Genomic DNA, 10,767 nt, shown 5'->3' with positions numbered 1-10,767 from the left:
GGCTTACTTGCCGCGAGTGGTGATCGAACCCAGTACCCCAGGCATCAGAGGTGAACGCTTTACCACTGAGCGCAAAGTACCTTAATGTCGAATACTACAGTCGTCACATTACGTGTTTCGAAAAAGTAGAAGCAAAGTTACAAAGAATTGAAAATTTGATTTTTTTCAAAGGATTTTATTTTGAAAAAAAAAGTGTTTAGATAAGTATCACATAAAATTAAGTACATGATTTTCGATAGACATTCAAATCATAATACCATTTTACGGCAATTCGACTTTTCAAACCACTTCGGAGATATGAAAAAAATTGTAAAATTTGATATATTTGCTTAAAATAGCAGACATATTTGTGAGAACTTTTTAAAACGATTTTTGATTTATTTTCTTTGTATGGCATTACGACAATACTTTTTAAAGTTGTAATTACAATAAATTCTTGAGACTAGAAAAATATACAATTTTAAAATAAATGTAATTGGGACTTAGCAGCAGAAAAAAACATTAAAGATTATATTGAATTTCATTTATTTTACTTGCCATATTTTCATAACTTAACATATTTTTATTTCCATATTATTTTTAGGTGCAGATCTACTGTACGGATCCACACATTTGTCAATCTTATAGGACAAATTTTTAATATTTTAATAAACTAATGCGCAAATAAGAGCATTTTTTTTTTACTTGTGAGAATCATATTTACGTAGAAACACATTAATGAAAGTTTACATGTTAAACACGGATTCATCCGTAAGGTAGCCATTAGTAATCACAGTTTGCGAAGTAAAGTGAAATGAAATATCTAAAATGAGCATAACTCTTGACGCGCAACGATAGAAGGAGTAGGAGTTAAGTGATCCAGATATTTGTGAATGTGTTACGTTATTTTAGGCCTAGAACACAAAATGCAAGCAATGAAAACATATCAGAGTATTATTTATGATGTCCTTATTAACGTTCAAATACATAATTCAACACGTAAGATGTTTTTAAGATGTATACATACAGGGAATTATGCAGAGACGATCTCACGCGTGATTAGTGCCATACTAAAGAGTTCGACTAACAAGTTTCTTGCAGTAGTCAGGTCTTTAGTATGGAATTAATCAAATGTCAAAACGACTCTGCATAAGGGGGACAGTGTTTTGGTGTATCTTCGTGTGTTTACCCACCGTCACTCACGCACCTGTCCTTATAGATGCAATCCCGTGAGTACCCTGTGCTGCGAGCCTGTTCTGACTCGGTTAGATAGCATTCGTGCTTTTGTTATCACAAAATAGTACAACTTGGTTAGTGTCTTTTGTACAATAGTCCTTGTCGTGTATGTACACTGAAGCTCTCCTAAAGTGAATCTGCACTAAGGAATGCAAGTTCACACTAAAAATTGTTTAAAATATATAGAATCAATTTACTGAAAAAATATGCAATGTATGCAATGAATTTATGTATGGATTCATATATAAAAATATATAGCTTGGTATGTATGAAAAATGACACAGTGTGATGCGCAGTTAAACAGGTATGGATTTGGAAAAGTCAGAATTGTTTTATAAAATCCTCAAAAGATGGCAGTAAAGGACGTGTGAATTGTGACGTAATGCAACTTCAGTGGCCTGTGATGAGTGAAGTGGGTTATGAGACGAAAACAATGAAATATTAGGGTTGAAATGCATATAAAGATTTGAGGAGCTTCCCAAAAACGTTATTCGCATAAGGAATATATATTTGCATTTGGTAGTGCTTAATAGTTATACAATTTACAATTATGTTGTAGTGAAAGTTGAAATCGACGACCAGTCATTCGAGCCAGGTAAGCGACAGGAGATGCTTTGTGAGTAAACCTTTGTTTTTGTTTTGTTTTTAGACATTGCCTTATAAGAATACATTACTTGTTCTTTGAATTTCATGTTACATTTATAATCAATAAAATGTAGGGTTTACGATTTACCTGTAACCGTAAGATTAAGTAAAGATGGTCCTTACCAAGGTCATCAGTGTTGGTGTGGATATAATCAAGATATTTCACTAATATAGTAGCATAATAACAGCATAAATATTTCTAGCTTTTATAATAGTTTAAATATCCTGTTCAAAATACAATTTATATTGTTTTACCTGGAAATCTTAATTTGTGATTCATGTTCGTGTTATCAGTGGTAATTGTTTTCCCGTAATTGAAGTGTTGAGAAAAGTGACTTGATATATGATAGTCATATAAAACTTCCATCATTTTTGAAAGTTTTATTTGGAGCAGTTCATTGAGTGTTTCGCCTCATTTAGCGGTGATATCATTATTATATAATTACAAAACGTAATAATTTAAGCAGGATCACTAAATATTTTATTCATTTCTCTCATATAAATATTAACTATTAAAAGCAGTCATTCTAACGAACGACTTGCATACAGTAACATCTTGTCAATTTTATTTACTTTTTTTAAAAAATAGTTTTAATGGTACCGGTAATCTTGGGACAGATCATGACTTGAGATTCAGTAGGTCCTGATTTTAGATGCGCAAAAGTTGCGGTGTAATTTTGTGATCCGTCCAGAAAAATGTAATTTTACGATTAAAATAAGTAAATGTACATGAAAGAAGTGTAAGAGAGTAATTACTAGTGCGCTGTACCATTTCAAATAGAGTGCTATAGTTTATGTTTACATAGTTAGGGTTACTGGTGTTGAAACCATTATGAGTGCCATAGGAAGTCTTATTACTTTTACAATATGTACATTAATATGCGCAGCATAAATTTCTTTTGGGTTCAGTTTAGAGTTGCCCCTCCGTTTTTTTATTTAAAAAAATAGGAAAATTTACACAAGAAATGAGGTTTAAAAAATGATTTGGAGTTCGTATGTGATGTTTAGGCGTATAAGTTTGACAGTAAAGTTATGTTTAATACGAGAAAAGATATGTAGAAGTGGGTACTGTTTGAAAGACGCGGAAGGTTTCGATGATTCTGCAGCATTATAGTCATATATGACAATTCGATGCGTTGAATGTGATATTTCCACAATTATAAGAATAATGAAGAGAATCTATATCTTCTTACGAGAAACTAGCTGTACCTGCGCTTTCTACTCAGCGCATCGTTCTGTTATGACCATGAATATCCTTCCCACTGTGTATGTCTCCTTACTCACACAAGTAAAGGATAGGAGACTCACAAAGGAAGTGAATAGCTATGTATAGGTGTTGGAGTGAGTTTGTAGCAAATTTGTAGAAGTAACATGATATCAAATGGAAATATTTTTTTCTGATAAATCCATATCCTTCCGAGTACGCCTCATTGCATCTCTTGAGGCCTTTGAAGTTGCCAGTATGCAATAGGTTTTGCTATTCAGATTTAAGCAAAGCGCCTGCAATGTCCGTCAACCCGCCATACGTAACTTCTCTACTGGTTGCCTAACACCGTAGTTTCTGCCTGCAACAATGTTAATCTTATGGGCTCAAAATAGCTCCTAAATTGTTGAATAGAACAATAATGACTCGGTTTTTGAAAATTTGAATGAGAACTGGACAATATATACAAAAATTTGGAATTAACCAGTGAAAACGACATGTTTCTAGCACTTGTGGTTTTCGAGATCTCATTGTCGAAAGGATTGGCGACAAACATATAAACCTAGCATTTTAATATATAGACTAACTGAACCTGCGCTCTCTACACAGCGCATTATTCACATATGATCATGAATCTCCTTGCCTTCCTCACAACATCTGTACATGTCACTTTCCAAAAGTTAAAGACGTCGTGATAAAAATCGCCAAATCATACTGTAAAGGGGAGATTTTTTCAATATCTCGGACCGTTCGAAAGATTTGAGCCTACTTCCGGCTGAAGTTTCTAATTCATGACAAGTGTTTTCTTTCTTCTTGCATGCAGTATGTAATAGGCAAATACATTACATACACAATTAATTATAATGTCAGTTATATATGGTGTTCATTGGGCAAAACACTCCAAAAATAAAGATTCATCTTAGATTGGAGAAATGATTATCCTTTCTTTTTCATTATTATTTGGCCATTAAACAAACGCCTGAGACATATACAACCCCAATATACAGTTATATGGTGTTGGAATGTATAATGCATTTTTTTAAATTTGAACACTTCCAGTGTACCCGTAAAAATGTAATAAAGAAATAATGACCATGTTTTTTAAATATTCAATTAGAACTGAAAAATTACTCAAAATTTGCAATTGATCAGTGAAAACGTCATCTTTCTAGAGCCTGTAGTTTCCGAGATCTCATTGTCGAAAGGATTGGCCACAAACATATAGTCTAAAAGAACTCCAAAGATGGCAGCACGATTCATTTGCACTGATTTTGGGGAAGGCTTATTAAAATACAAAGGCTTTGAGCAATGTTTTTAAACCATTAACTTTATGAAATCTATTTAAATAACTTATTTAAAGTATACACACTTAAAAATGTTTGTGTTAAACGTGAAACCACATATAACCGTAAATGAAAGATTTTAAAGCCAAAATTATAGCTTGGAGCTCAGGCGTTGCTAACTGCTATTGTAGCATTTTAATAGATAGATCGTTCCAGTCGCTGTTCTAATCTATCTAAAGTCTTACAGGGTAACCTAAACTAAACTAACATAACCATTTTTAATGATTTAGCTGGTTTTTTGGTAGGTTTGAAACTGGAAGGGTGCCTTTAAACTTAAGCCTTTCTTTTTGGCACGATCGCTATTTTCTGTCATACAGGTTCAAATACTGCAAAAAACACATTAAGACAGCAGTAAATACAACATACAACTACAATCGAAGTAATACAAATTGTATACCGAATGCCATGAATAGAACAGTGTTGCATAATACACACTGTCAAATCTCTCCGTAATCCTGTTGGCATCGTCTAAATATTTCATTTTGAGTCTGACCTATTGAAAGATCTGTCCGGTTTAATAACGATGATATTTTATTTTTTGGAAGTGAATATATAGATCAAGGATGTCATAGAATTTTCCGGTATTGCGACAGGAAACGCAGGATAATATTCATAAATGCTAGATAAGTTATAATATGAGCGGTGACTTATTACTTACGCACGTACCCACTTCTCGTCACTTCACTCCATACTTTTTTTTTTTTTTTTTTTTTTTTAATTTAATCACTTAAATTTTGCAGGAGTTATATTTTAATTGGTAATCGATAAAAACAATTCTCAGTCCAGGTGTAGTTTTCACGTGTCACATTCTGGAAGATTTACAGATAAAATTCAATACCTTGCGTGAAAAGACACGTTTATAAGGTACAAATTTCTGCAGGCCACACACTTAAATACAAAGTAATACAGCTATTTTAGGTTTACAACTTACTAGTATAAAATCATTACTAGTGCTTTACGACGAATAAAGTATGTGAGTACATATGAAAGATTGCTCTGTTACTTGCTGTTTTCCATCGGCGTGTATATCTACACAGTATAGAGGACTTGTGTTTTATGTTTACAAGTGCAGCATCAGTAGTATGAAACCATGACAAGGGCTATTGTAACTCGTATCATTGCCAAAAACAACTTAGCCTACCATCGCTGACACGCCAGCTTCTTTCGAACAAAGCCTTACGCTACCGCACAGGCACACCAGCTTCGCCCTGCCCTGACTCAGTTAGTGTTCGTGGCGCTTAGTGGCCACTTAGCACAAGTTGGTTTGTATTTATTTAGTTGTAGTTTTTATGGCTCACGCCGGAAGCCATATTTATACGCAAATCGTAAAAGAATTGTTTGGAAGAAAAGGATTTGTTCCAATGTAGCCAACAAGAGGGCAATTATAAAGGGAAAGGTGGAAAATTTTCCAAACTTTTCGTCTAAAATTGGAAATTAAGATTTTCTGCGGCTGGAAACACTGCTATCAGACATTGGCACCCCACTAATATATCACAGAAGTATCATGTCGATATCTAAGAAACGAAGTTTGTAATAGAAAAAAATAATTATGGTAAACAAAAAAGTAAAAAAAAAAAAAAACCAACAAGTTTTAGAACGTAAGGTCGAATTTTTCGTGCGTCCCCTAATTACCGATTGTAACTATCTGTACTTTGTTTTGTTCAGTACGAATTGATGTTCGATTGCTGTAAGTTGACTTGCGTTCATACGTATAGATGCGGATATATAAACATAAATTTTGAAAATTTCGTTTTTTTGACCGAAAAATAAGGAAATTTTAATTTCCCTATTTGGCAACACTGATGGTCTAAAAAAATAGGTATCCATATGGGGGATATGTCTGTTAAATCCTAAGTAGATCTCTATAACGAAGGAAGTTACTGAAAAAAAACTAAAAGAGAAAATTCGAAATTTCACGATTTTTTGATTTTGGGCTGAAATTTGAGAATGAAATTCGATACTCAGAAAATAATAAATACTGCCAGGATAAACTATGGTTCAACTTTATTTAGCATAGATAAATCTTCCCGATATGTTAATTAGCGTTCACACAGTAGAGAATTAAATAAGTGACAACTCCGTATGTGTCACTTGGACCATTAGGGTCCGAAAGGGTTAATGCGGACGCCTGCCCCAAGTTGCTTTCATTTTGTCTTGAAGTTTGGGTTATGGGCTTCGTAACGACGAAATCAATACATACGATATATTCATCAATTTTGCTACATTTTAATAATATATTTATAAAACATAAAATTCTGCTTTTGCAGAAATTATAGATACACAGAACATTATATTAAAATACGTAAATAAAATATTTTTCAGTCTTGTGACTTCCATAGTTTATTACGTGCAGGTTTACTTTTAGCACACACTCGAGATAATTGTTGAAAAATTCCAGTTCTTTCCCTGATTTCCTTCTTATCTCCTAAATGATTTGCGCTGGGCGACATGAAAATATCTCACTTTATATAGATAAAATTGAAGGTTGCCACAGAAGTAATTGTTAAAAACTTACAATTCTTTTACGATTTGCGTATATATACGACGTCCGGATGTATGGCATAAATACTACTACAAGAAAAAAACAGCCTGTGCTAGTGACCACCAAAATGCGTGAATGCAATCTAACCGAGTCAGGCAAGCGTAAACGAGGGGTGCGTCCGAAGTGATCAGGCGTGAACGACGGTGGGTATATGCGTAAGCGAAGGTAGTGAAAAAATTGGGTTTTGTTAATACGAGTTTCAATAACAGTAGTCATGGTTTTATACTACAAGCGCTCCGCATGTAAACATAAAATACAGCTTCTGTACGCTGTGCAGAAATACACCGCTGGTGGGAGATAATGTCTATTACAAGTAAAATTTTATATATTTCGCAATACATCATAAACTCTCACAAATACGCGTCCTGCTTTTAACACAAAACTTTCGTTAATAATGTCACAAAACAATTATGTGGGTCACGTGATAGTCACATGGAAGCAACATAGTTGTTTGCCCTTTACGTGTGGCAACATACCCCCCAGTCTTCATACCCGGGCTACACAGAGGTATATGATATATTTCAGTAGATCTTCCAAAAAGAGATATTTAAAAAATGAATGAAATAGCTTCTATTGTCAATAAATATAAGAAAAAGGGGAGGAAAGGAGAGGGTTCTGGGGAAGTCCTGTATTCATTTCCATATCGGACAATCCATCATGCAATCTTACAACGCACACTTCACTACAGGGGTAATGACGTTACAAAGCAAGAGTGGAATAAAAATAGTGGGGCAGCAGTAATCCCCCTCTCTCTAACGTCATCGTCCTATCAGTGCTTGTATCACGGAGATACTCATTACGTTATATTCAGTGGTCCTTCCAAGAACAGAGGGGGAAAAAAATGGTACCTGAAAGGACTTCTACAGCGTGTCAGTTAGGGAACTATTTCCATCGTGTCACACTGATTCTATGGTACTCCAAAAGTGTTCTTTATTTAAACAAATGGCAAGACTGGTTTGGGGAAAATAGTGGGGTGAAACGTAAAAAGTGGTCTCTGACAGAGCAGTAAGAGCTTCTGTAATACTATGACGTCATGATTATGACAATTCTCGACTGTAAAGTATATCACAAAAACTTGCCGTCGCTCTCTTTGATACTACTTTCGTTTTGGGACACTGTGTTATTTAAATTTTAATCTCGTTCCTAATTGTTACCAGACTTATTTTGAGAGAAGGAAAAATGACGGTAATGAATCGATGCGTTCCAGATGGGCGAACTCAATAAAAATTACAGGGAGGCGCGGTGGCTCAGTGGTAGAGCGTTCACCTCCGGTGCTTCGAGTCCCTGGTTCGATCCCAGCTCGCGCCGTGTGAACTTTGTGGTGAACAAACACCGTGCTCGTGGGTTTTCTCGGGGATCTCCCACTTTCTTCATTCCACCATTTCATTCATTACTCATCATCACCGTCTCCTTTAGCCTAACCGACATAATCGTGGGACGTAAAACTTAAAGATTTCATTTTCAATAAATATTACGTGAACTCTGAACGCTCAAAGATCACACTTGAGATCGAGTGATAATACCAAGCTATTCTATGGCAACCAGTTGTCGTGCCTATATGTATAGTTTATCAAAGGCATTACTCTTTCCCTTAGAAAATACAGATTCAAAATAAATGGACCCTTATTTTGACCGTTCAGAGTTCATTTTCAGGAAACCAGTCTTTGTTGAATTCGACATTACTACCCGGAATGCCTCAATTTTCCTGCCAAGGTTGCTTCTGTAAAAGTGAAATTGTGTTTGAGAGCCTGGCATACTAAAAATAATACAAAATTTACCATTTTTCCTTTTCTAGTTTCTCATAAGTGAAAGGAGATAATGAAATGCAACTTAACATAATCATAGAGAATGTTACCCTACAACAGAGACTATGAACTTGAAGAATTTTCAGTGTTGCCAAAATAACATTTCCCCAAAATCTTAAATTAAGGCAGCGAGTAGAGGAATGAAGTTAACTGCATTTGATTACATATCATGTTGTTTTGGTATCCTGTGTATTACTTTTTTAAATGATATTTATATTAGCTTAAAATAATATTGACATACAGTTATTAAAATTATATAATGTTATTTAAAAAGTAGTTCACTGGATACCAAAACAACATGATACGTAATCAAATGCAGTTAAGTTCATTCCTCTAGTCGCTGCCTCAACTTAGATTTTGGGGAATTTGTTATTCTGGTAACACTGTAATTTCTATGGATGGCAACATTGGTCGAAGTGAGACGGTATGCGCTGGTATGCCATACCGCCTCTGGTTTTTCAGTAATGATGACATACCGTCGTTGGTTTTTCAGTGATCAAGACAGTATTTAAATAGCCGGTATGTAGAGTCAAAATCTTTTTTTCCACTTCGAACATTGGAAATTCTTCAGGTTCATATTTTGCATTGTAGAATAACATTGTCGATAATTGTGCATCTCCTTTCACTTATAAAAAACAAACAAAAGAAAAATGGTAAATTTTGTGTAATTTTTAATATTTCAAGCTCTTAAGTAGCAATGTTATGATCGTACGCATTTCTAATAGAGTAATTTCATCTCTATTAAGGCTCACCAGTACGCTTCCGAGCTAAAGTGAATAGGATAGAGCAAAGAAAGCAGGCAAAACCAGACTTTCTGAAAGTATACCGTTTATTACGTTCTACTGTTTCAATGTGCGCTACCACTTTCTTCAGTAACTTCTTAAAATTGATAAACTGTATGCATTAAGTTCCTTCTCCCTATGCAAATATTCAAGAAGAATTAATGAAACATTACCGCTCGGAAATTTTTGAAACAATGTTTTCCCCTGTGGAAATCCGTGTGTTTTACTATTAATAAATAATATTGCTACTTTTTGTTCTTAAACCGTCATGTGGTTGAGGAAAATAACAAAATTCCACAAAACCGTTGATCACTTTCCACACGTCAACAAAACATCTTGGGGAAAAAATGACCTGCTATTTAAATACTGTCGATTAAATATTAACACTGAGTTTGTAATCTTTGTCAATCCGTGCTAGAAGATCGGACACTGGACACTGTAAGATCCTAAAATTAAATTATGTTTCCTATAGCATCTGTCACCAAATACGCCGTCTAATATCACAGAATATTACACTAATAACTAATTCTGCTCTATGTACACAGTATTTCAAAACAATACCGACAATATTTGGGAGGTGATTCTTGACACCTAGAGAATATAAAAAGTATAGACCAACTTAGGTGCAGAAATCCGTCATTTTGGAGTTACAGGCTGCCGAAAACATGGAAGAAATGAATTTTAAATATTCATAGCTCCAATACTGTGGGACCTTCCGTAGTCGGGTCAAGACTTCACTTAGGAACTAGTATGTGCCCTTCCCAAATATCCACCTTTCAGAACTCTGCAGTACTTCCGCAACATTTTTTATAGAGATAGTTAGTGAGTACTTCAAATTATATGCCCGTAGTCAAACTCCCTCTATAAAAATTGTAGTTGCTGCAGGATTCTAAAACATGTATTTTTGGCCAGCACACATACTAGTTCCTCAGTGAAGTCTTGACACGAGCCCACCCGACTACAGTAGGTCCCATAGTATTGGAAGAATGGACCTACTGTACATTTTTTCCTGTTTTCGGAGACATAACACGGAAATGACTGATTTCTGCACCCAGGTTGGTCTATACCTTTTGTCTTATTTTGGTGTTAGGAATGACCTCCCAAGCGTTGTCAATCTTGTTTTAAAACAACCAAGCATGTGAATAAACTATTGGCTCATTTAATATCGTTTCATAAATATTATCTGCTTAAATGGATCAATTTTGTTCTTGCCTGAAGCATCGAATAAAAT

At 34.7% G+C, this 10,767-nt stretch overlaps 1 protein-coding gene across 4 annotated transcripts in view; it reads left to right on the top strand.

The window, feature by feature from the left end:
- The first annotated feature begins 1,572 nt into the window (after positions 1–1,572).
- The window catches only part of trbd (ubiquitin thioesterase trabid), a 44,862-nt gene continuing 35,667 nt past the window's right edge, over positions 1,573–10,767 (top strand). For 2 of the 4 annotated variants that reach the window (XR_014127846.1, XM_081734660.1), the window contains exon 1: positions 1,573–1,810. The gene's annotated coding sequence lies outside the window, so the exon portion shown is untranslated. Of the gene's footprint in view, positions 1,832–10,767 lie in introns of all 4 variants that reach the window. The other 2 variants (XM_081734661.1, XM_081734662.1) reach the window with 2 other exon arrangements.

This window comes from Thermobia domestica, chromosome 12 (genome assembly GCF_964235325.1).
Source record: "Thermobia domestica chromosome 12, izTheDome1.hap1.1, whole genome shotgun sequence".
NCBI lineage: Eukaryota > Metazoa > Arthropoda > Insecta > Zygentoma > Lepismatidae > Thermobia > Thermobia domestica.
This window is presented reverse-complemented; position numbering and strand designations above follow the sequence as displayed.